Source organism: Xenopus laevis, chromosome 9_10L (genome assembly GCF_017654675.1).
Source record: "Xenopus laevis strain J_2021 chromosome 9_10L, Xenopus_laevis_v10.1, whole genome shotgun sequence".
In the NCBI taxonomy this organism is placed as follows: Eukaryota; Metazoa; Chordata; class Amphibia; order Anura; family Pipidae; genus Xenopus; species Xenopus laevis.
Window position 1 is genome coordinate 14,369,196 of NC_054387.1, and position 27,335 is coordinate 14,396,530.

Consider the following 27,335-nt stretch of genomic DNA (forward strand, 5'->3'; position numbering starts at 1 on the left):
TTATTCTATTCCTTCACTCGAGCTAAGTAAATGTGCCCCTCAATGTATACTTGTGTTGTTGCTAAATTGTTGATAGGTTCCATTGATTTGGCTAATTATAAGTTTCCGCTAAATCGACTCAAGGGTTTTGGAGTCGTTTTATAAGCCGAGTTCCTGTCTCGGTACAAAACAGCAGGTCTTTGTGAGAGTGTGTGCACTATTGTTTAACTGGAGTCGGAACACAATGCTGATGTACAATAGGTCCTGATGCTAAATTATTTCTGTAGCGTGTAGCTCGATGCTTCTGTCCGTTTATGCCGCTGCAACAGTTATCTGCAGTAATTGGGCTGTTGGGGAGAATAGTTGTAGAAGTTTATAAACTTTCTGGGCCTCTTTTATGAAGAGAAGGGGGCAAAGTGCAAGAAAAGGGGTGCATTTGCCCGACATCCGCTAGCGCAACTGAACCTCTACTATTAGAAAGGTCAGCTTCACTGCTACTGATGCAGTACAGCCTGCAGCATCTTCCAACTGAAAGCTCTCACCCTGTAGGTTAAGAATACTCGATACAAAGCCTCCAACTCTGGGTGGAGAAACAAAGGAGAAGTACCTGATGGAAGGCCATCTAAAGGTTGTTAACCTTTTTAGCATGGGAGGCAAGTAGACATCCATTTCTTGGGTTCCAACCAGAGAAGTCCACGGTTAACCATAAAGCAATTCCACGAAATGCAGAGCACATTATCTCAAAGATAATAATATCCAAACAACTGGAATGGTGGATGGGCATTTCACTACGGCGATGATCAGTGGAGGCCCGGTAGCCTCAGTCTGAATACCTACTGCCCAGACCAATACCCAACAAAAATCCAAACTGCAGGCTACAAAGAGTAATATATATTCCAGTTCCAGAAAACATTTCCTCACCACCCTTGTCATTGGCAAGACCAGCCCCCACACAAGAGCATTACCCCAACCTGGAGCCACACTCCCACCAGAGCAAAAGACAGGACCTGCTGATATAAAGGTTGCACCCCATAACACTCTACACTTGTATTGCCCTATCAGTGTGCATATCATTTCCCAGCATGCCCCACACCTAACCCTATTGTGCCTTCATTCCTAGACTCATCATAGCTCTGGTATCTCAACCCTGCTTGTTCATGGAGCCCTGTTCTAGTTATCTATGCTAAGCTTAATTACAGAGGGATGCACAGTATGTCAGCTCCAGCCAAACTCTGATATCGGATCAGCTCTGTCTTAATGTACTTTGCTTTACACGCCAATTCCGCTTGATTTGCAATGTCTGATGGGAATTGCCGCAGTTAGTTAAAATAAGCATAAAAAGCCAAGATATCACCCGGGCGAAGCGGGCAAGAGAGCTCGTATATTGTAACTATCGACGTTTTTATGAGCGCGTTTCGCTCTTAAAAAGAGAAAAGATGAACGCCCACAACTGCTTAACCCAGGAGGCTGGTAGGATTATTGGCTGTAAAATCAGAATTTAATCTTCTGTACTTATATAGGTCATATTAAATGTATGAGTGAGCAGTCACTCTCTATTAGCAGTATGAATAAATAAGACATACACTAGGTGGGTGCCGTGACTTATGGCCTTGTGTTGGGAAGTTTCATTTGGGAGGGTTAATAGTTTCACAATAGAATATGCAACATCTGAACCCCCCCCCTCCTAGTGGTTAACCGTTACTTCCCCTTTAAATGTTCCTCAACCATCCGCTTTGTTTGGGATTCCAGAACATTTTTGATGGGCAGAAACAGAAATGAATATGAAGGCGGAGCTGAGACAGGAGGGGCAAATGGCCAAGGTACAAACTGACCCAGATTAAGGAGGAAGACTTTGGCGTCTCCGCTCTCAGCCTGGCATTGTTTTTGATAATTGTTTAGTATTAGGGGCTGATTTTGGGAAGCGTGAATTCTGAGGGATCCTACAATGGAGTTTCAGGGACCTGGTAATGCAATTGAATGCCAAGCTCAATCCTTATGTACAGTAATAGGCACACAACGGTACCAATCAGAGCACAATACACACAATGACTTGCTCCTGGTGCATCTATAACCTGCACCTTCTGTATCTTTGATGGGCATCTGGCACAGGGCACTGACCTAATAATATGAACATCAAAGTTGCCCGTGGCATATCTTTTAATGAATTTTGCCCCTTCGCTCACCCTTCCCCTGTGACACTGGCATTCTCTCCAGAGCAGACAGCATGCATTAGGAGGGTGGGTGCGCCCGGGGGTCTGACTCTTTTGCTAGCGTCTGAGCTACTTATGCAGTTTCAAAACCCGCAGACTGGAAAAATGAGACAGAGACGTCGTTCAGGCCTTACATGTGCCACATCCATCTGCTGAATCATTAAAGAATGGGCACGGCAGCCGCAAATTTGGAAAAAAAGCACATCTATTCTTGCTGAGATTCTAGAGCTTCAATTCTTAGTGACTGCTAAAGTCTTAAAAAGGAGTCTGTGGCTACTGTTAAACTACAACTCCCCTGCATCCTCCAATACCCTACGGCTGGAGATGGGAGAGGCCTGACCATTAATCTCTACCTTGAGACCTAGGTTTGAAGCCTGATATTACCTCTATAATATCTGAGACAAAAGCCTAGTGTACGACCACATTTCCAGAGTCAACAGTTTGGTCAAGAAATGGCACATTATTTCTTTATCAACCGTTGTATGGGACCAAAACAATATTGTGGACAGTATTATTTCCCACATCGGGCAGTAAATATGGTCCAGAGCCAACAAGCCCCATGTGGCCAAACACTTTGAAATTTATAAGAATCTGTAGGTGGAACCAAACAAGGTGATTCTTGCCATTTGATTATTTTTAGTACTTCTCCAGGCCGCCATATACATATAAAGAGCAGAAAGTTAAAACTAAGGCTATTGATCCAGAGATCTAATAAGCAGTAGATAGTAAGCTCTGTAGGACCGTAAGCTTTTCAGCAGCAGAGGTATCCCTCCTTGTTCCTTGCCAGCTCACTGTTCCAATTTTGTCTTTGATCCTTTCCTCCTATTACTATGGGCTGATTTGTGGTTATAGGCCTGGTTGACCATGTTGGCCTCTGCCCACATCATTCCTTCAGCAGTATTCTTGACCGGCACTCATCCATGTTGTCTTTTTGTACTACTTACTATTTCTGTGGACTTTTCACCTCTCTGTACTACATTCACTCCATTTAGTATAAGATCAACTCACTTACCTGTACTTGTTGATGCTCAGAAGAGCTTGCACTCTAAGACCTGGAGGCACTACTACCATATCTAAGAGACAGGAAGCATGAATCGTTGAGTTTATACAGTATGCATTTTCTTTCTTATCACTGTAGACTCTAAGCTTCAATCCACAAGGTCATTTGCTCTATGGACATTTCCCACCATGTCTATTGTAACATGCTTTCTTATCTAAATAACACCCTCAGTTAACAATCCACTTGATACAAGGTCCCACTCACAAAAAGCTCTTTTTTCTTGGACCGTTTACCCAATGGTCATCATTATTTGCTTAATGACTAACAAATTAGAGCTGACACATTCAGCTAGAGCTCAATGGTCCAACTTTTAAGGGAAGTCAAGCCAATTTCTATATAATTTAGATACATATATATTGGTGTAGCTCTATTAGTTTCATATAGAGAGTTCCTTGGTTGTTTTGCAGCCACTGATAGAGAAATACGCCTAATTATGCTAAATTTCTTTGGGTTGCCTCCTGGCCTGCAGGTGATGGGAATCCCACTGAGAAGAAGAAAAGGTTCTTTCCTTTTTGGAAAGGTTAGGCAGCCTCCTCTCCCTATTGGGACTGATGTTGCTCTTCGTTAGATGTCATGTTAATCATCTCTTGATGGCAGCTGTCTGTGTCAGTCTTATCAACTCTTGTTCATACAGCCATTTTTGCTTAACATTTAGCCTGAATGTACTAATTGGTCTCTGAGAAGAACAACAGGCTCAATTTATTTCCATGCGTTTTATTTATTGTGATAAGACCAAGGTGCACCAATCAGGGGGTAATATGTGTTTCATATTCAGTGCTAAGTACCCTTTAGTGAACTATTACCTTTCCTTGCTTCAGAACCGGAGGTTTCACTTATAAACTGCTGAACAATTCACTTTAATGTACCATAACATATGTACCGTAACAACCATATGTACAGACGGGAATCTGATAACAAGAATAGCTGAACAGATTTAGTGTGAATTCGTGTCCTGGGTACCCCTGGAACTATAGCAGGGTGACTGTTACCCCAATGTTTCTATATATCTGTAACCTTGTTATGAGCTAAGGGGCCCAGCCTGAAGGCCAGATAGGGTGAGATATGGGGTGAGTGCTTATTTGTACCCTGGGTACCCCTGGAACTATAGCAGGGTGACTGTTACCCCAATGTTTCTACATATCTGTAACATTGTTATGAGCGAAGGGGGCCCAGCTTGAAGGTCAGTTAGGGTGAGATTTGGGGTGAGTGCTTATTTGTGCCCTGGGTACCCCTGAAACTATAGCAGGGTGACTGTTACCCCAATGTTTCTATATATATCTGTAACCTTGTTATGAGCTAAAGGAGCCCAGCCTGAAGGTCAATTAGGGTGAGATTTGGGGTGAGTACTTATTTGTACCCTGGGTACCTCTGGAACTATAGCAGGGTGACTGTTACCCCAATGTTTCTATATATCTGTAACCTTGTTATGAGCTAAGGGGGCCCAGTCTGAAGGTCAGTTAGGGGGAGATTTGGGGTGAGAGCTTATTTGTGCCCTGGGTACCTCTGGAACTATAGCAGAACGACTGTTCCCCCAATGTTTCTATATATCTGTAACCTTGTTATGAGCTAAGGGGGCCCAGCCTGAAGGCCAGTTAGGGGGAGATTTGGGGTGAGTGCTTATTTGTGCCCTGGGTACCCCTGAAACTATAGCAGGATGACTGTTACCCTGATGTTTCTATATATCTGTAAACTTCCTTAATCTGTAGCCACATGATTCCTATGGCACACAATGGGTAAAGTGGAACCCATTGCCTTACATCCCTACTGGAGAATAATGGCTGTCTCCTTCCTATGAAATGCTTTAGACAGAATAACATCTGTGTTTTAAATCATTGTGAATATGTTAAGCTGACAGTAAGTCTCGGAGGGGTAACGATCATTAATTCTCTATGCATAAAATTAAAACATGAAAGGCATTTAGAAAAAAAAAATCATTTCTGATCATCCCAGAAAAACTTTCCAGCATAGCAAACTATTGTGCCTGAATTATATAGTTTGGGAGAAGACTGTAGCAGCGATTACAATATCTCTGGCCCCCTGCCTGCCTCCGCGCTCTTTAAGTTTAGGCATTAAGTGCAATGCAGATTGTATTTGCTCTCTTACTGGAGGAACACTGTACCATGTAATAGAAAGAGCGGCGTGGTTTCAACTATTAATATGCCTTTGGTTTTCATGCTAAATTAACTCTTTCTGGTCTCTGGATGATTCCTTTCTCACTTACCTTATTTCAGATGAAATTGTAATTTATTCCCCAGTCTTTATAAAGCCAAAGCATATCTGTACTGTAGGGAAATTTTGAATGATAAATACAATAATAAATTGAACATTAAACCATTGGTTTTTCTCTGTGCCCTGCTTTTGGACTGGACTCTACCCATAAAACAAGAAAAGGCCAGACTGAATGGAGCATAGGACAATATTATTGGTTGGCCTTAGACAATATACAGAACATTAGTAGAGACTGATTTGGTTAATTATTGTTTCGCTGCCCTTGAGGTCTTTATATTTTGAAATGATAATTCATGGATCACTGTAACCATAGCCATGATATCATGGAAGATTTACTCATGGATCACTGTAATTCTAGTTGTGATATCTTGGAAGGATTACTCATGGATCACTGTAACTCTAGTTGTGATATCATGGAATGCTTACTCATGGATAACTGTAACTCTAGTTGTGATATCACGGAATGCTTACCCATGGATCAGTGTAACTATAGCCATGATATCATGGAAGATTTACTCATAGATCACTGTAACGGTAACATGATATCATGGAAGGCTTACTCATGAATCACTGTAACCATAGCCGTGATATCATGGAATATTTACTCATGGATCACTGTAACTCTAGTTGTGATATCTTGGAAGGATTACTCATGGATCACTGTAACTCTAGTTGTGATATCTTGGAAGGGTTATTCATGGATCACTGTAACTCTAGTTGTGATATCATGGAATGCTTACCCATGGATCAGTGTAACTATAGCCATGATATCATGGAAGATTTACTCATAGATCACTGTAACGGTAGCCATGATATCATGGAAGGCTTACTCATGGATCACTGTAACCATAGCCGTGATATCATGGAATATTTACTCATGGATCACTGTAACTCTAGTTGTGATATCATGGAATGCTTACTCATGGATCACTGTAACTCTAGTTCTGATATCATGGAATGCTTACCCATGGATCAGTGTAACCATAGCCATGATATCATGGAAGATTTACTCATAGATCACTGTAACGGTAGCCATGATATCATGGAAGGCTTACTCATGGATCACTGTAACCATAGCCGTGATATCATGGAAGATTTACTCATGGATCACTGTAACTCTAGTTGTGATATCTTTGGATCACTGTAACCATAGCCGTGATATCATGGAAGATTTACTAATGCATCACTGTAGCGGTAGCCATGATATCATGGAAGGCTTACTCATAGATCACTGTAACTGTAGTTGTGATATCATGGAATTTTACTTATCAATCACTGTACCTATAGTTGTGATATCATGGAATGCTTACTCATTGATCACTGTAACTCTAGTTGTGATATCATGGAAGATTTACTCATGGATCACTGTAACCATGATATCATGGAAGGCTTACTTATAGATCACTGTAACTGTAGTTGTGATATCTTGGAAGATTTACTCATGGATCACTGTAACTGTAGCCATGATATCATGGAAGGCGAACTCATAGATCACTGTAACTCTAGTCATGATATCTTGGAAGATTAGCTCATGGATCACTGCAACGGTAGCCATGATATCAAGGAATACATGCTCATGTATCACTGTAGCCATGATATAAAGGAGTACTTACTTAGGGATCACTATAATTGTAGCCATGATTAATGGAATGTGTACTCATAGATCACTGTAACTGTAGTCATGGATTCATGAAATACTTAGTCATGGACTACTGTAACTGTAGTCATGATATCATGGAATACTAACTCATGGATCACTAACTGTAGTCATGTTATCATGGAATACTAACTCATGGATCACTGTACCTTGGGCCAGCCAGTCAGGTGTTTGCTTTCTAACAGATTCTGTGTGCTGATTGTTTGCTATGGGTGATCAGAACAGCAAACTTTGCACCTTTTAGTACACACCAATTATATCCCAGAGCTCAGGCTCGTGAATCATTATACCTAGGAACTTTGATTGATATTATTCTATCAGATCAATGCTGGTTGTACCTTAAATCAGAACACCGCTGGAAAGTTATAGTTGCATCCTCAATTATAGCAGTACCCTGGATCGTTGTATCTTGCATTCTTCTATCTGAGATTATTGCACCATTTTATTTGTTTGATATATCCTTGGCCAAAGGACCAACAATGAGATCAAAGCAACTTACCTCACTGATCAAGGAAGGTGGATAATTTAAAGGAGAACCAAAGCCTAACTAAAGAAGTAGCTAGAAATGTTGTACATTATGTTTTGGGCTTCTGTACCAGCCTAAGGCAACCACAACCCTTTAGCAGTAAAGATCCGTGTCTCCAAAGATGCCCCAGTAGCTCCTCATCTTCTTTTCTGCTGATTCACTGCACATGCTCTGTGCTGCTGTCACTTACTGAGCTTAGGGAGCCACTCACAATATACAGTACACATAGAATAGAAATGTCACAATATAAGACTGATTAGTAATTAATACACATAATTACTACATGGCAGCACAGAAACCAATGCAATTAGCATCAGATTTAATAATCAGCCCTGTAGCATCAGCTTATATTACAGGGGAAGCTCATTTTCTGCTGGATAATCAGTGATGACCCCTAAACTTAGCTTCTCAACAGCTGCTCAGAGCCCACTGAGCATGTGAGTGTCACAGACACTTTCCAAGATGGTGACCCCCTGTGACAAGTTTGAAGTCCTGGATCATTTCTGCTATTGACAAGCTGAGACTTTAGGCTGGTGCAATAAGTTCAGTATATAAAATGAGGCATTTTTAGCCACATTCATTTGTAGGGTTTACTTCTCCTTTAAGCATATCCCTGTTCACGTCATCATTGATTATTGTCTGGTAGAACACTGCACTATACAATGACAACTCTGCTGATTCAGTGATCACTGGCTCACCCAGGGAGTTCCGCTGTTCCGATAAATCAGCTTAATCACCATTAATACGGGGGAAAGTTCTTATACCAACAATACATTTCAATTGTTAATATTAATTAAGGACGAAGATGATTAATGCTGAACCCAGTCGTGTGCTGTAAACCTTTCTCCTCTGCTGCGGAAGGTTAATGAGTAGGGGTTTCATTGCCGCACCACAGTTGGTTGCTTATATAAGTCACAATCATTATCGCACGAGTCAGTTCCCCTTGGGTAAATACAATGTATTATAGGTTTTAGAATATACTGCAAGCTGTTGTAATGGTACAGGTTTAGGATCTGTTATCCAGAAACCCGTTATCCAGAAAGGCCATCTGCCATAGACTCCATTTTATCCAAAATTTTAAAAATAATGTCCTGTAATAATAAAACAGTACCTTGTATATGATCCAAACTAAGATAGAATTAATACTTATTGGAAACAAACCCAGCCTTGGGTTTATTTAATGTTTATAGGATTTTCTAGTAGACTTAAGGTATGAAGATCGAAATTACAGAAAGATCCATTATCCGGAAAGCCTAGGGTTGCCACCTGTCCGGTTTTGACACAGACAGCCCGGTATTTTGAAGGTCTGCCCGGGTCAAAACTTTCTGCCCGGCTATCCAAATAAGGAAAACCGGGCGGGATTCCCTTGATTGACACATCGATCGCCGCATCATAGCCCCGCCTCCTGGCATCACAGACACTCCCACCTATGTCACGGCCAGCCGTCTGACATCACAGCCCCGCCCCCCTTTTCATAAAGGTGGCAAACCTAGGAAAGCCCAAGGTCCCCAGCATTCTAGATAAAAGGTCCCATACCTGTACTAGTTAGTTACTATATGGATAATGGTATCAGAGGGCATGGATTAAGAACCCAAATGTGTCCAGACCCTGCAAGCAGGATTTTCTGAGGCGCAAAATCATATTATATATTATAACGTTTTAGGCGTTTGATGTGTTTAACAAATGTACTTATGTCATTGTATGTCATTATTTTCTTATTTGGGTACGTGATGTCTTTAAATCCTTGGAATTGTCAGTCTTTCCCCTCCCCTTTTTTCTCATTGGTATTTGAGCCTTTAAATACTGATGTTGTGTTGTAATTGATTAAGCCTATGATTAAGGGGCACATTTATTATTGGTCAAATATCGAGGGTTAATTAACCCTCGATATTCGACCGTCGAAGTAAAATCCTTCGACTTTGCATCTCGAAGTTGAAGGATTTACCGCATTTCCTTCGAACGAACGATTAAATCCTTTGAATCGAACGATTCGAAGGATTTTAATCCATTGAACGAACGATTTTCCTTTGATCAAAAAAGCTAGGAAAGCCTATGGGGACCTTCCCCATAGGCTAACATTGGTGCTAGGTTTTAGGTGGCGAAGTAGGTGGTTGAAGTTTTTTTTTAAAGAGACAGTACTTCGACTATCGAATGGTCGAATAGTCACACGATTTTTAGTTTGAATCGTTCGATTCGAAGTCGAAGGTCGAAGTAGCCAATTCGATGGTCGAAATTCAAAGTATTTTTTATTCTAATCCTTCACTCGAGCTAAGTAAATGTGCCCCTAAGTGTCTGAGGGACATGAAACACGTAAGGCTTGAGATGATTGTTAAATAAAGATTTTTTTTTTTACTTTTTAAACAACTTTTGGTCTGATCTACATGTGGCTCTAAATATTTCTTTATTTTTTGCATGCAAAATCACATTAGCTCGCCTAAAACCTAATCATTATTTCCATTTTCAGCTATTTGAATGTTTTCTAGTAAGCACTGTTGGCTTTCCCGTAAGTGCATTTAGCCCACTATGGCTGGTCTCTATTTTTGCTCTCCTGTACATATCAATATCGCGTCTAGACTGGATGCAGACTCCTACAACTTAACATCGGATCATTTGCATTCAATATTCCCAAATTGTGGAACATACTCAAGATTTTATAAATAAGGAGATTCTAAAGTATTTATGAAGCGGTAGTCTATAATGAAGGGGAATTGGCTGATGGTGGGAGTTAGAGTCCTGCAGCGGGTTGGGTACCCGGGGGTTATCCGCAAAAACCTGCGGTACTCTGCGGGTTGCGGGTAGGAGTTCCGGGTGCGGGTATAGACGTGGGTCGGCGTTTCTGCGGGTCGGGCCGCGGGTTTTCTCAATATCGATTTTTACTCCTTTTTTCTGATCACGCCTACTTCCAATGATGTCACTTCTGGTTTACAATGACAGCACTTCCTGTTTTACTCCTTTTTTTCTGATCACGCCTACTTCCAATGATGTCACTTTCAGTTTCCGACAGCACTTCCTGATTCTTGATGGTCAGCGGTTCGGGGTTGCGGATAAGGTACTTGCGGGTCAGGTAGCGGGTCCAAGCGGGTAAGAATGCCGGTCCGGGTTGCGGATTGCAGGTTGCGGGTATGGGTCAGGTACGGATTCCAAAAAATGGACCCGCGCAGGACTCTAGTGGGAGTTCAATAATGTCAGGGCCTACACACAAGAGATGTGTTTTTCATGGAGAAAACGGGGCCATAGTGGTTATATATGTGCTAATGATAATAGAGGGACAATGCTCCTTCTCAGTGATGTAGAGGTAACACCAAAATGAGTTTGCTCTCAACCGCCTAAAGAATTGCTCTACACATTCATTCCTCTGCACTTGCACCGTGCACCTGTATGATGGTTCACCTTCGTATGTTATAGAATGACCAATTCCAGAACTCCAAACATTTTTATAGAAATAAAAAGAGGGACAAAAAGATTTGGTGCGCGTAGCGGGGGAAAATGTTTTGCCACACCCATTTTTGTGGCCATATCCCGTCATTACCAATTTTCAGTTTACACAATTTGCCAGTTTACGAACTTTTGAACACATTTCTGTGGTTTTTATATGTTTTTACAGTTTTTCTAATGAAGTTGAATTGCCCTTTAAAGGGGAGCTATGGTCAAAAATTTAAATTTGGCTTTGGGGAGTTAATATAAGCGTTTTTCCAATAAGGATTAATTATTTTTTATTAACAGTTTTTTTTGGGCAATCACAGCCCGTGGCCGTCTCCTCTTCTTGGTCCACCTGCCTCTGCTAGTCCCCGCCCGCCTACTCGTTTTTCATTGGTAGGTGGGACGGGGACTAGCAGAGGCAGGCGGACCAAGAAGAGGAGACGGGCATGGGGCGTGAAGGTATGTGGGGATATGATTGCACTGTGATTGCCCAAAAACTGTTATTAAAAAATAATTAATCCCTATTGGAAAAATGCTTATATTAAAGGAAAACTATACCCCCCAAACAATGTAGGTCTCTATTAAAAGATACTGAGTAAAGCAGCTCATGCGTATAACCCTGCTTCATGTTAATGAACCATTATCATAATAATATACTTTTTTAGTAGTATGTGCCATTGGGTAATCATAAATAGAAAATTGCCATTTTAAAAAATAAGGGCCGCCCCCTGAGATCGTAAGATTCACTGTGTACACATACAAACCACATGTAAGGTCACATGAGCCAATTAACAGACAGAGTTCTGCCTTTTGCTTCCTCACTTCTTCCTGCTACAGTTAGTGTTGTAGTATTTCTGGTCAGGTGATCTCTGAGACAGCACAGATAGAGTCACGAAATGGTGGTTCAAGGCAAGAGATGTAAAAGGGCAAGATTTATGTAAATATATATTCCAGTTTGGTAAGATTCTTTAATATGTTATTCAATTTGATATAAACTATCTGTTGCTTAAGTATTCAATTTGGGGGTATAGTTTTCCTTTAACTCCCTAAAGCCAAATTTTAATTTTTGACCATAGATCCCCTTTAAGCTGCAAGTCAGTTTCCCCAAGAGACCTGCTTATCTTAAATTGTTACAATTACTTATTTGCTTATCTTAAATTGTTACAGTTACTTATTTGCTTATCTTAAATTGTTACAGTTACTTATTTGCTCATCTTAAATTGTTACAAAAGTATCCAAAAGCACCTGGTGGCTGTTCTGGGCTCTCTGCCAAAAGTTTGTGTCTTTTTCTGGCTGTACAGTTCAGGAGATCAAAGAGAAAGTCTGGACATTACAGTAACAAATCCGGGACTTCTGGTTGAGCTGTCAAAATTCAGGCTGTCCACCGAAAAACGGGACCGTTGGGAGGTATGCAATTCTAAGCAACGTTTCAATTTGTATTTATTTTTTTAATTATTTGCCTTCTTCTGCTGCCCTTTTGCAGCTTTCAAATGGGGGTCACTGACCCAACTAAAAAAACAAATGCTCTGTAAGGTTACAAATGTATTGTTATTGCTACTTTTGACTACATGTCTTTTTATTTAGTCCCTCTCCTATTTCAGATTCCATTCTCTTATTGAAATCATTGCAGGGTTGCTAGGGTAATTCAGAACCTAGCAACCAGATTGCTGAAGCCGCAGACTGGAGAGTTGCTGAATAAAAAGCTAAATAACTCAAACACCACAAATTATAAAAAATTAAAACCAATTGCAAAGTCTCAGAATACGTTTGCTCATAGTCTGTACAGAGAGATCCCATAAAACTATGGCAGCATAAGTATTCCCCAGTACTAAGCACAGTTCAGCAGGAACAGTCCCCTAAGTTTGCTCATAGCCTGTACATAGAGATCCCATAAAACTATGGCAGCATAGGTATTCCCCTGTACTAAGCATAATTCAGCAGGAACAGCCCCCTAAGTTTGCTCATAGTCTGTACAGAGAGATACCATACAACTATGGCAGCATAGCTATTTCCCTGTACTAAGCACAATTCAGCAGGAACAGTCCCCTAAGTTTGCTCATAGCCTGTACATAGAGATCCCATAAAACTATGGCAGCATAGGTATTCCCCTGTACTAAGTACAATTTAGCAGGAACAGTCCCCTAAGTTTGCTCATAGTCTGTACAGAGAGATACCATACAACTATGGCAGCATAGGTATTCCCCTGTACTAAGCACAATTCAGCAGGAACAGCCTGTACAGAGAAATGCTATAACTCTGTGATGCAGCCTGTCCTACACACAAAGAAATCTTAAAGGGTGTTGGAATGACTGTGGTTTGGTAATTGGGCCTGACCCGCCGTATCCAACTTTAGCCAGCACCAGGATTAAATCCAAAAAATAAAAATTGTATTTACAAAAGACAGACTCGAGGAGACAAGGAACACTAAGCAGTCTTTCTCAGGGAATTCATCTCAGCCAGTTGAAAAACTCTGATTTACAGATAATTTAATTACATATCCAGTTACTATGGGGCACATGTATCACCAGGCAACTAGGACTGGGATTAAACAATAACTAAAGGGATTTGGGTTTATTCTGCTTGAAATGCATCTGAGGCTATTCATCATTATCGGGTAGCACAACGGCACTTATATCAGCTGTCTCTCCCACCCATCAGTGTAATCAGTCTCTGCCTGGGAGACTCTTCCTCAGCCCTGCAGCCTGATGTCTACTAATGTATCTGTATTTCATTTTAACTAAAGGGGTTGTTCAACTTTAAGTTAACTTTTAGTATAAAATAGAGAGTGATATTCTGAGACACTTTGCAAATGGTTTTCATTTTTTATTTTGTTGGCTTTTGAGTTATTTAGCATTTTTATTCAGCGGCTCTCCAGACTGTAATTTCAGTAATCTGGCTGCCAAGGTGTAAATTACCCTAGCAACTATGCACTCATTTAAAGGGGTCGTTGACCTGTAAGTTAACGTTTAGTATGATGTAGAGAGTGATATTCTGAGACAATTTGCAATTGGTTTTTATTTTTTATTATTTCTGGATCTTGAATTATTTAGCTTTTTATTCAGCAGCTCTCCAGTTTGCAGTTTCAGCAATCTGGTTACTAGGGTCCATATTTCACCAGCAACCATGCATTGATTTGAATAACAGACTGGAATATCAATAGGAGAGGGTCTGAATAGAAAGATGAGTAGTAAAAAGTAGCAATAACCATACATTTGTAGCCTTACAGAGCATTTGTTTTTTAGATGGGGTCAGTGACCCCCATGTGAAAGGTGGAAAAACTCAAAACAAGAAGGCAAATAATTGAAAAACTTTAAAAAAGAAAAAATGAAAACCAATTGAAAAGTGGCTTAGAATTGGCCATTCTATGACATAATAAAAGTTAACTTAAAGGTGAACCACCCCGTTAATCATTTGTTTTATGCATCTGATCTACAGATGGAGCCACTTTATGTAATATGTTTGATAGACAAGGTTTTTACAGGAACGTCCAGGAAAAATATCACAAATGTGATTCCTTTTCAAATGCTAAAGCAAGATTTCTGGACTCTGAGGTCCCTACTGCAGGCAAAATAGCAGCTCTCCAGTATGCAATTTCAGCAATCTGGTTGCTACAGTCCAAATATCCCTAGCAACCATACATTGATTTGAATAAGAGACTGGAGTATGAATAGGAGAGGCCTGACTAGAAAGATGAATAATAAAAAGTAGCAATAACAATACATTTGTAGCCTTACAGAGAATTAGTTTTTTAGATGGGGTCGGTGAACCCCCATTTGAAGGGCTCTTACAGACGAGCGGTTGAAGCTGCGCTCCCCTGCGTTTCATTTTTATGCGTTCACCCGCAGGGGAGCGCAGGAGTAGACGCATTCAGTTTTTTTCAATGGGGCTGTACTCACACAGGCGCATGTAGACGCCGAACGCAGGAAAAATGCAGCATGTTGCGTCTCAAACAGTGTTCGGCGCCTACATGCGCCTCTGTGAGTACAGCCCCATTGAAACAAACTGAATGCGTCTACTCCTGCGCTCCTCTGCGTCTGAACGCATAAAAACGGAACGCAGGGGAGCGCAGCTTCAAATGCTCGTCTGTAAGAGCCCGAAAGCTGGAAAAGAGTCAGAAGAATAAGGCAAATCATTCAAAAACTATAAACAAAGACCAATTGAAAAGTTGATTAGAATTAGTCTTTCTATACCAAACTAAAAGTTAACTTAAAGGGGAAGTTTTAAGTAAGAAACTGGAATATGAATAGGTGAGGGCCTTAACAGAAAGTTGTATCCATAACAACAATAAATGCTTAGCCTTAGGGCAGGACTCGATGATGCGTTTTGACCCGACACTTCGAAATACGACTAAACGCATGCTACTTGTCGGATGGTTTACTGAAAACGGAAGTGAAGGAGAAATCAATGTAGTTGTAACAAGCGATTTCACCTTCACTTCCGTTTTCAGTAAACCACCCGACACGTCGCATGCGTTTAGTTGCATTTCGACGTGTCGGGTCAAAACGCATCATCGAGTCCTGCCCTTAAAGAGAATTTTTTTTAGATGGGGTCAGTGACCCCCATTTGAACTCTGGAAAGAGTCAGAAGAAAAAGGCTAACAAGCTTTAAAAATGATGAATGAAGACCTATTAGGGCTCTTACTCACGAGCGTTTTTACCTGCGCTCCCCTGCGTTCCGTTTTTCGGCGTTCAGCCGCAGGGGAGCGCAGGAATAGACGCATTTAATTTTTTCAAATGGGGCTGTACTCACTCAGGCGCATGTAGGCGCAGGAAAAATGCAGCATGTTGCGTCTCAACCTGCGTTCGGTGTATATGGGAAAGCTGTTTAGAAAGGCATTATCTTTCATTATTTTTTAATGGGGGGGTCCCCTTTAAGTGTTCATCGCCGTATGTGATGCATTGCTTGGCACAAATACTTTCCGGTTATTTTCCATATAAGTAAGTTTCTCTCCCCAGTGTCACCTGATTCTGACTACAACTCCCAGCATGCACTGAGACTTTAACATTGGAATCCTGGGAAGGATTATACTCCTTATTGTCATGGAATAACTCATAGGCTGAAGCTCACCCAAGTTGTGTGTAGTTTTTTATGATCTAACCTTTATTTTGCCTCTATTTACCCAGTACAGGAACCAGTTGAAAAAGGGGCAGAACAGAGAGTATAGGTGTGAGATCCATTATCCAGAAAGCTCCCATTTACAGGAAGGCTGTCTCCCATAGACTCCATTTTATCCAAATAATCCAGATTTTTAAAAATAATTTCCTTTATCTCTGTAATAATAAAACAGTATCTTGTACTTGATCCCAACTCAGATATAATTAATCCTTATTGGAAGCAAAACCAGCCTATTGGGTTTATTTAATGTTTTCATGATTTTCTAGTAGAGAAGATCTAAATTACAAAAAGATCTCTTATTTGGAAAACCCCTGCTGATTCTGGATAACAGGTCCCATACCTGTACTAGGAAAGTTGTGCCTAAGTTTTCCCCGCTGTCCTTGAGAATGTGCAGTTCTTTAGTCTGATGAGATCTCAGCTGATTTTCTATTTAAAAATGTTCCTTTTTTTTCTCATCTGAACATTTAAGAAATATTAGAAAAGCAGCGGCAGATTAATATCACCGAGGAAACAGCAGGAGTCAATTAAACAGGAGAATGAATAACCTTTTCCCATCCTGATTAGAGGCTCCGCTGATTTAATTGCTGTCCTAATTGGTAATTAGAACTCCAATAGGTTACAGCACCTGGATGAATAGGAGACCTTCCTGAGTATTTTGGGATGGTTTTACCCTATCTCTCCGATGCTGAGCAGTAATTGCAATTGTTATTGCTGAGTACCCAGGGATCCGTCTGCCGCACTATTACAGTGAATTGGAGCTAACATGCGGTTGGGACAAAGATTCCAGAATCCACATTAGACTGGGTCCAGGTCTCAGCTAAAAGAATAGGGGAACCAGGTGAACTTGAGAGTTTTTTTTTAGCAACTGAGCTACACGTGCCCATTGTATGGAGTCTCATTAATTGTATGACATTTGCCTTTATCAGGGAGATATAGCGTCAAATTGCAACTTTCGGATTTAAAAAATACTTAAAAATATAACTTCATACTGTACTATTAGGCACCTCCTTCCCATATGTATAAATACAAATACCATATACAGAGAAGGAATGTTCAGGGCACACAATAAAGCTGGCCACAGACGCAAAGATCCGATCGTACGAATCAATGTACGATCGGACTTTTCCATCTCCCGACCCTCCACTAACCATTCCGACCAAATAAAGAACAGATCAGCCGATGTTCTGCCCCTGACAGCAATCGTATGATAGACAAAGCTAGTGACAGTCTCCCACTGAAAATCGTGTGATCGGCAATACACGCAGAGATATTACCTGCAGCCGACAGAAATTTTCTAACCTGTCCGATTGATCAAACAACCGATCTCCGCCGGACGAAAAAAGTCGGGACTCTCCACACACGGTCCGAAAATCATATGAATCTTCGATTCGTACAATGAGATCTTTGCGTCTATGGCCAGCTTAAGCTATACCCTCATACTGTACTGTCTAAGGGAAACAATATGGCACCTCCTTCCCATATGTATAAATACAAATATACAGAGAAGGAATGTTCTGGGCACACAATAAGCTATACCCTCATACTGTACTGTCTAAGGGAAACAATATGGCACCTCCTTCCCATATGTATAAATACAAATATACAGAGAAGGAATGTTCTGGGCACACAATAAGCTATACCCTCATACTGTACTGTCTAAGGGAAACAATATGGCACCTCCTTCCCATATGTATAAATACAAATATACAGAGAAGGAATGTTCTGGGCACACTAAGCTATACCCTCATACTGTACTGTCTAAGGGAATCAATATGGCATCTCCTTCCCATATGTATAAATACAAATATACAGAGAAGGAATGTTCTGGGCACACAATAAGCTATACCCTCATACTGTACTGTCTAAGGGAAACAATATGGCACCTCCTTCCCATATGTATAAATACAAATATACAGAGAAGGAATGTTCTGGGCACACAATAAGCTATACCCTCATACTGTACTGTCTAAGGGAATCAATATGGCATCTCCTTCCCATATGTATAAATACAAATATACAGAGAAGGAATGTTCTGGGCACACAATAAGCTATACCCTCATACTGTACTGTCTAAGGGAAACAATATGGCACCTCCTTCCCATATGTATAAATACAAATATACAGAGAAGGAATGTTCTGGGCACACAATACCCTCATACTGTACAACTATAACAGGAAACTTAATAATAACCTTAATAAAAGGCAATAAGAGAATACGTGCAGCTCAGGTGTGTGTATGGGGAGGGTGGATGGGGAACCTAAAGTCCCATTAACCAATAAAGAAAGAGAAGATTTAGTTGTTGATTTGGTTGCTAAACCTCCTTAGGGGAATCTGAAGGCATCAGAAATATGGATATTTGGCTCAGTCCCCCAGCAGCTCGGCTGCAGCATGTTAGAGGCAATACATGACCTATATTGGTGCAGCATTTTTGGGCCCTGAGTAAGAGTGTGATCATGTCTCCATCACATTGTTGCTGGGGGGGTAACAAAGAAGCTAATTGTATCGGTTAGAAGTCAATTTCTATTCCTCTGTCTCTACAGACTGTGCCCTGTGATTCACAGAGACTCCACCAAGAAATATACTCTGCTTGGAATGCTGAGACTTGTAGTTAGAAATAAGATTTTACTTGCAGCAGAGGGGGGACCCAGACAAGGCAAAAAACAAAACAAAATTCTACTGAAATCATGGAAGGATGTGGCAGATGTAGGGTTAACCTGTACCTCCTGCACACTCTCCAACTGCACTCTACTCTGTAGGTGTGTCTCATAGACTCCATTATAAACAAATAACTTCCTTTTTCTCTGTAATAATAAAACAGCACCTTGTACTCAATCCTAATTAAGATATAATTAATCCTTATTGGAAGCAAGACCAGCCTATTGGGTTTATTTCATGTTTACATGATTTTCTAGCAGACTTAAGGTATGAAATCCAAATTACAGAAATATCCGTTATCCAGAGAACCCCAGGTCCCGAGCGTTCTGGATAACAGGTCCCATACCTGTGCCTTGTACTTAATGGTGACTATATGGATCAATATTGGTGGGAAACAATCCTATTGGGTTTATTTAATGTTTACGTGATTTTCTAGCAGAGTTAAGGTATGAAGATCCAAATTACAGAAAGATCCGTTCCCGAGCGTTCTGAATAACAAGTCTCATACCTGTACCTACTCAAACTCACCCACATTACCCAAGCCTCACCCTCCACTCAACCCTCAAATAAAGCTTTTGCATCTCTTGAGTCCCCCCCAATTGATGTACTACTTTGTTGGTGAAACTGTCCGTATTTGGTGCACTGGTAGGGGTTTATTCCCCTTTATTACATAGGATGCTGGGAATCCACAGAGATCCATCAGGATTATATATGTAATGTTTCTGAAGGGCTATAACCTAAGGGAAATGGTAAACGGTCCAATACACATTCTCACAATGCAACAGACCCGGTCTATTGAGTACAGCAAATGAAATGAAAGAGCTAAGGGCTCTTACAGACGAGCGTTTGAAGCTGCACTCCCCTGCGTTCCGTTTTTATGCGTTCAGCCGCAGGGGAGCGCAGGAGTAGACGCATTCAGTATTTTCAATGGGGCTGTACTCACACAGGCGCATGTAGGCGCCGAATGCAGGAAAAATGCAGCATGTTGCGTCTGAACCTGCGTTCGGCGACTACATGCGCCTGTGTGAGTACAGCCCCATTGAAAAAAAACGGATGCATCTACTCCTGCGCTCCCCTGTGGCTGAACGCATAAAAACGGAACGCAGGGGAGCGCAGCTTTAAACGCTCGTCTGTAAGAGCCCTAATTCCACTTAATTTTTTGGTTGTTTGTTGCTGTGGGAGGTTCCAGGCACCTGAGACCCCCTGTTGCTCCTGTCCACGCTGAATAAAACACAGGAGATGGGGCGCTTGGAATTATAACCGCACAAAACTCTAACAACCAATTATGTTGCTGTCATAATTACCTTAAATGCTTTGGTTTTGTTACCTATCATTACTCATTAGCCATTGTTTATAATGTAATCACTGATAGAATTAATGGAAGCCTTGCTGTGTGTTCATGTTGCCATTGGCATCCGCATGCAAAACATCACCAGTTGCCGTTACTATGGATACAGTGGAATCCTAATACATGTCTTGTCCCTCTTTATTTTAAGGAGAGCTCACATTGAGGGAGAGACAGCGACTGCTAAGTGATGGCCGGATAACTGAGGGTTTCTAACGACCCCTCCTGATGAGGTAAAGCAAATAGGAAAGCAAAGTGTTAAAGGGGAAGCAAAGCAAAAACTCTGTGTCCTTGTAACAATTATAAAAGTCCCAGCAGAACCCCATAAAATGAAAATACAGAGGACCTAACCATAACTGTTCCACTGCACTCCCTAGTTATATAAAGTAGACGTATAAACCTTAACAACCCCTTCTCCTGTGGTTTATCTCATTACAGTTGCTGAAAAACGAAAAAGAACAGAAGAAGGAGTGGCCATGCTTGAGAACCCCCGAGCGCATTCATCCTGTCAACCCACTTGAGAAGCACATCCAGGTCAGGGCCATACTCTGATCCTATTGGTTCATGGACTCTGTACCATGGAGACATGGCTATTCCCAGTAGAGTAACTAGATGTTATTGGGCCCCACAACAAATTAATTTTAGGGTTCTCAAAATATCAAGGGATTGTCCTGTTTTACCAATTTGGGCCTTATGGGCCTCCTATACCTCCTGGGCCCCCCTGCAGCCGCAGGGTCTGCTTCCTCTCTAGTTATGCCCCTGGCTATTCCTTCTGAAATTGCAGATGGTCTTTTTATTTTTTATTTGTCTTATTTTACATCATTTTAAATGGTTGATGCAGAGCACCATCAGTTAGTCGCTCGTCCTTTTTGCTGAGAAGTGGGATGTGTGGAGTAGGTGGGATTTGGGCACATAACGGACTGGTTTTGGTATAATGGGTAAATCAGAAGTGTGACCATGCATTCATTTCAGATTTTATATCATTGGGGCCCGATTCCATCTGAAATACAAATAAAGCCCCACGCATACATCCCTGATCCATCCCTGATCCAAAAACCCTACCCACAATCCATCCTAATATGGGTGCCTGCCAAGATTGCTGGGCCCAGCAGGTTCAGCCCGAGGGAACATATATTCCAGTATATACAGGTATTGAATAGTTTTGCTGTTAATTCTATATTTACAGTAACAGCTGGTTTGGTTCTGGGCAGCACCAATGTTAAGGATATATTGGAACTGTGAATGCAATGAATCCAGGATTCGGTTCGGGATTCGGCCTTTTTCAGCAGGATTCGGATTCGGCCGAATCCTTCTGCCAGGCCGAACTGAATCTGAATCCTAATTTGCATACTCAAATACGCATACGCAAATTAGGGGCGGGGAGGGAAAATCGGGTGACTTTTTGTCACAAAACAAGGAAGTAAAAAATGCTTTCCCCTTCCCACCCCTAATTTGCATATGCAAATTAGGTTTTGGTTCGGTATTCGGGGGTTCGACCGAATCCAAAATAGTGGATTCGGTGCATCCCTACAGTGGCACAAGCTAATATTGCCACATTCCCCATGCCAAAGACCCCCAAGCTCAATGCAGCGTGGCCAACAAAGGCACAAGCTGCGACTTTTATTTTATTTTTTAGGAGCTAATTAACTTTCCTGTGTGAGCTAATTAACTTTCCTGTGTGAATGGCAAACGGGGTACCCAGAGGAAACCCACACTGGTACAGGAAGAACATACACACTCCCAGCAGATGACCATACTTTCTATATATTCACCCCATTCCAAAGGAGGAGGTTTCACGGGGTGCCCCATCTTTGTTTAAGCCCCCCCCAGCCCAGGGTGCATGATGTAGTCAGGTAGAAGAAGGAACAGTTGAGGGGGTGCTGTAGGACCTGATCTAGGGGTAGGTTAGCAGAAGAGTCATGTGCCTAAAGGCCCCCTTACAAGGGCCGATAAAAGCTGCAGACAGACTGAGTCAAAAGCTTATTGGCCGTGTGGGGGGCATCTGACAGGCTTCCCCGATCAATATCTGACCAAAAGTCGGCCAGATCTGATCAGACAGGTTAAAAAATCCCATTGGATCGCGGCGCATCTGTGCGTGTATAAGGTCCCGCGTTCCGACCACCCGTATCGGATGCATTATGATCCGATCGTTGGGCCCTAGGGCCTATAATTGGATCAGCCCCATATCGCCCCCTCAATGTGGGCATATCAGGGAGAGATCCGCTCATTTGGCAACATCGCCAAGCTTGCGGATCTCTACGTCTATGGCCACATTTAGGTGAAAGTGGAGGGGGCAGGGTCGGACTGGGAGGGCCTGGGGTCCACCGGGACTGCTGTCCAGGGCCCCTCTTCAGCCCACCCCGCCCCCTTACTGTGACGTGAAGGCGCGACACAACTGAATGTCGGGAGAGGGGGTCTGGCCCGGCGGGGGCCCATGAGGGTCGGGACCCACCTGGTTTTTTCCCAGTCCAGGCCAGTCCAACCCTGGGAGGGGGAGTAGTAGAGAGTGTACACACTGGCATGTTTTTGGCATGTGGACCGGGACTGAGTGGAGGTTTGGGGTTCAGGGTTCAACGCACAAATACTGCTTGGCCGTTCACAAGCCGGATATGGTGCAGAAGAGAGGTCAAGGTACAGGTATAGGACCTGTTGTCCAGAATGCTCGGGAAATTTCCGGACAACGGATGTTTCCATAATTTGGATCTTCATGCCTTAAGTCTACTAGAAATTCATTTAAACATTAAATAAACCCAATAGGCTGGTTTTGCCTCCAATAAGGATGAATTATATCTTAGTTGGGATCAAGTACAAGCGACTGTTTTATTATTACACAGAAAAAGGAAATCATTTTTAAAAATTTGGATTATGTGGGTAAAATGAAGTCTATTGGTTGGAGACAGCCTTTCCGTTATAAGAGCTTTCTGGATAGCGGGTTTCCAGATAACTGATCTCATCCCTAAAGTATTAGATTAGGCATTTTCTTTTTTTGGTGGGGGTTTATTAATTGTACTGTGGTGTTGCATTGCATTGTTTCCAGTTTGTAAGTTTTAACTCTACCCAAAACCTTTTTTTTCTTTTTTGCATAATGAAAGAAAATGCATTTTGGAGCAAATTTCCATTATACATTTGTTTCTTATTCTTACTGGTTTCATAGCTTCTTTGTAAATGTAACTACTATTAAAAGCAGTAACTGCCCGTTTATATCCTCTACACTGCTGCTTCTGACTTGTGAAACAATGTAGCTTATTAAACCACCTGGAGGATCGTCCTGCTACAATGTTTCGCAAGTCGGCTTTCCATAGCAATTGCATTTTAAACAACCTAAGAGATGAAGGCAGATATGTGCAGTAGTGACGCCCCATGGGAAATCTAGTTGACATTTGTATTTCCCACGGTGTGAGTTTTATCAGAAATTGCCCAAACTCTCCGGTTTTTGTAAGCGGGAAAACTTGGCAAAGTTATTTCTTTACAAATGCCAATCTCCGTAACCTTCCTGGCGAGGTACAAAGCACTTGTCTGCATCCGAGGGACGACCGCTCAATAAAACCCTTTAGAAGAAGAGAGAGCAATTGAGAGATGTTTCTCATTCTTCCGACGCTCTCTGATGTCTCTCTGCACTCAGCACGGAGTCATTTTCCTTAATGTTGTTTTTTTTTTTCTTTTAAGAAATAGTTTTGATTGGAAAGCTCATCTGGCTGAGAAATATGAGGGAGTGTTGCTTTATTAGGGCACCGATTAGCTTGTATTGTACAAACAAAAAAGGGACAGGGCAGCTGATCAATAATGAACTCTGTGTATATATATACACACTCAGCTGGGATAAATCCAAAACTGTTACTTGGGGTTTATACAGCTGCCAGGCTTTAACAATTCCCTTTGTAGCAGGCCTGCTTTATGGCAGCTGAGATTCTAGCTATCTGTATAACAGAGCATTCTGTCCCAGTGTCTGCACAGATCCTATCTGTTCCCCATTGTAAGCAGCAGTCCTGTCCTGCTTTATGGCTGAGATTCTAGCTATCTGTATAACAGAGCATTCTGTCCCAGTGGCTGCACAGATCCTATCTGATCCCCATTGTAAGCAGCAGTCCTGCCCTGCTTTATGGCAGCTGAGATTCTAGCTATCTGTATAACAGAGCATTCTGTCCCAGTGGCTGCACAGATCCTATCTGATCCCCATTGTAAGCAGCAGTCCTGTCCTGCTTTATGGCTGAGATCTAGCTATCCTTATATAGGGAAGGATATGCCTAATGAAAGGTATACAGGCATTTATCATTAAGTAGAGTGATAGAGAAGGGGAATAAGAGCCTCAGTAATTGATATTAGAAATATATAGAACACAGAGGCCCCGATTGTGAGAAAGAAAAAGCAGACAACAATAACGCAGAGATGGAGAGAGTCTGTATAGTGCAATGAAACTGAAGAGAGAAAAGAAGAGAGATGTGTGGGAGGAGAAAGAGCAATTGAAATTGAGGAAAAATTGTTAAAAAGAATTGCAATTAATTTACCAGAGACTTGAGCAAAAACAACACTTTCATTCCCAAATGAAACAAATCTGTTGCTGCACTACCAGCATCCTCCACTCACAAATATATTTTTATTATACATAATTTATATAGCGCCGTCACATTCTGTAGCACTTTTCATGGCCAAATGAGACCACCTGAACGCTTTAACAGAAATATAATAAATCACCATTCGATACCCTATTTAGCCCTAATATTAGGTGCTTGCTGTAGACTATACTGGATTCTATGCAACCATGCAGCACATGCCCAGTTTAACATATATAACATATAAACCAAGGTTATGCAGATGCTGCGCCTGTAGAATAAAGGGCTCCTTGCACGGGTTTCAAATACACAGTGAGGGGTATAATACCAGGTGCCTGTGATGGGGATAACAGTGAGGGGGATAATACCAGGTGTATGTGATGAAGATTACAGTGAGGGGTATAATATCAGGTGTCTGTGATGGGGATTACAATGAGGGGTATAATATCAGGTGTCTGTGATGGAGATTACAGAGAGGGGTATAATATCAGGTGTCTGTGATGGGGATTACAATGAGGGGTATAATATCAGGTGTCTGTGATGGGGATTACAATGAGGGGTATAATATCAGGTGTCTGTGATGGAGATTACAGAGAGGGGTATAATATCAGGTGTCTGTGATGGGGATTACAATGAGGGGTATAATATCAGGTGTCTATGGTTGGGATTATTCAGGGCCCCTGGGGCCAGTTCTCTATACCACTAGCTCCTTTGTGCCTAAATTAGCTAATGGTTATAGATTATTGAAAATGGAAGGGTTAATTTGAAGTGATAGCTAAATGAACCCCCTCTGCCAGCCTGACTGCAGTTGAACTGTTAAAAAAAAAGTTAATTTTAACCTCCTGCCTGACACTAAAGTAACCCCTTCCTTGCCATAGCCTGCATTACACACACACAGCGTTTTGGCTGCTTCCATTGGACGATATAATATAATATAATAAAGCCAGACACTGCACTTTGCAGGGATTCTGCCGCCTTCCCCTTTGCTCAGATACGATTTCAGCAGACATCACAGCCCAATTCCCCAGCTCTTCTTCCCTAAAGGTCACAGACTGGCAGGACATTGATGATATCAGACAGAGCGTCAGACTCCCTGTTGTCCCATGGTGCCTGCAGGCTCTGCCTCCCACTAACCCTCCCCGGTGGGTCACACTCACATTAGCTCACCCTAAAACTGATGGTGATTACTCCGGGGGGTTGTTGTATGCAGCTCTCTATTCCCAGACACACACACCCAAGAAGTGTCAGACAGAGGCTGGTGAGTGCGCTAAAGGGTTTGCTGCCAGGCTCATCTGCGGCACAGAAATCCCCTCCCTTACCCACATGTGCCAGACACAACACTGGGCAGCAGGAGGGAGAGCTGAACGCTGCCATCTCTACATATCTGCAATGCTGCTGTGTGTCTGGCTGGGGATATGTTCGGGTTTGTGCCAGTGTGTGTGTGTGTGTGTAGCCACACAACTAGATTCTATTTCTCTCCATATTTAATATTTTATTATATTAATGTTATTTCTCTGTTTGTTTCCTATATCTAATCTAAAGGATATTGCTTTAGTTACCCTTTCTCCCAGACGCACATTTATTTTTTAAAAACTCCCCCGAACTCGAAATTCGACCAATTCATTAAAAGCATCGAATTTCTAAAACTCGGGTGAATATGATCGACCCGAAAAGTCGAATCGTCTCGGACTGTTGGCAGCTTTTATTGGCCCGTGTATGGGGGCCTTAAAGGCCACAGTGGGACTCCCAGGTGCAGTCCACACCTGGGACACATTGAAAGGGTCACTACAGTGGCCGTATTCGCAGAAAGACTTTTAGGGCCCAAGCTTTTTGGAGCAGCATCTAACGAAGGTCTGACTCCAGAATTAAAATAGCAGCAGCAGACGACAAGACTTCATCCAACTCAGACCAGGCGAACTGCTAACATATCCTGTGTGCTGAAAATGCATCAAAGTTCCAAAAACGCTGGCGACTTTTCCTTTTTTGAAGCGGGATTGCCTGCAAAACTTAAACTTTTTTTGGGTAACTGTTTTTCCCCATACATTTGGAGCATTCATTTTACAGTGGGCTCATGTGTAGGGCATTATATTAAATCTATTGTCTTTATTAAGGTTCCCCGGACATGTGTTTTTAAAAGTGCAAGTATTTGCACCAACATTTAACATAAAGACGTCCATACAACTTTAAATTTCCCACCGTATGCAAAAATTTTTGCTAGGCACAAGTGAACGCTAGCGCATCTTAGCAATGAAATGCTCGCACTGCCGAAGTAACGGTAGCGAAAAGTCACCCGCGTTCGTCACCCAAGACGAAACTCTGGAGATTAGTGAATTGGTGAAGTCTGAGCGCATTTGCGCCTGGCGAAGTGTTGCAAAACGGACGATGGAGAAAATTTGACGCTTAGTAAATCTGCCCCTATGAGTTTAAAGAAATGCATGAGAAACTTGGTTGTGGTCCTGCCCATAATAGTGACCCCAAACATTCCCCCTTTTATAATTAACCTTCCTCTGGCCTCTGTTCTTGTCCTCCCCTCCCAATGTCTGAGAGTGGCCAGTTCCATGAAAGTATCTCTACTAGTCTCTGCTTTG

The 27,335-nt window shown here is 41.9% G+C and overlaps 1 protein-coding gene across 2 annotated transcripts in view; it reads left to right on the forward strand.

Annotated features, from left to right (window-relative positions):
• The window catches only part of LOC108700920 (breast cancer anti-estrogen resistance protein 3 homolog), a 248,726-nt gene that overhangs the window by 199,065 nt on the left and 22,326 nt on the right, over positions 1 to 27,335 (forward strand). For both annotated transcript variants that reach the window (XM_041577573.1, XM_018234963.2), the window contains 2 exons: positions 20,349 to 20,430; positions 20,636 to 20,731. The gene's annotated coding sequence lies outside the window, so the exon portion shown is untranslated. The remainder of the gene's footprint in view (positions 1 to 20,348; positions 20,431 to 20,635; positions 20,732 to 27,335) is intronic.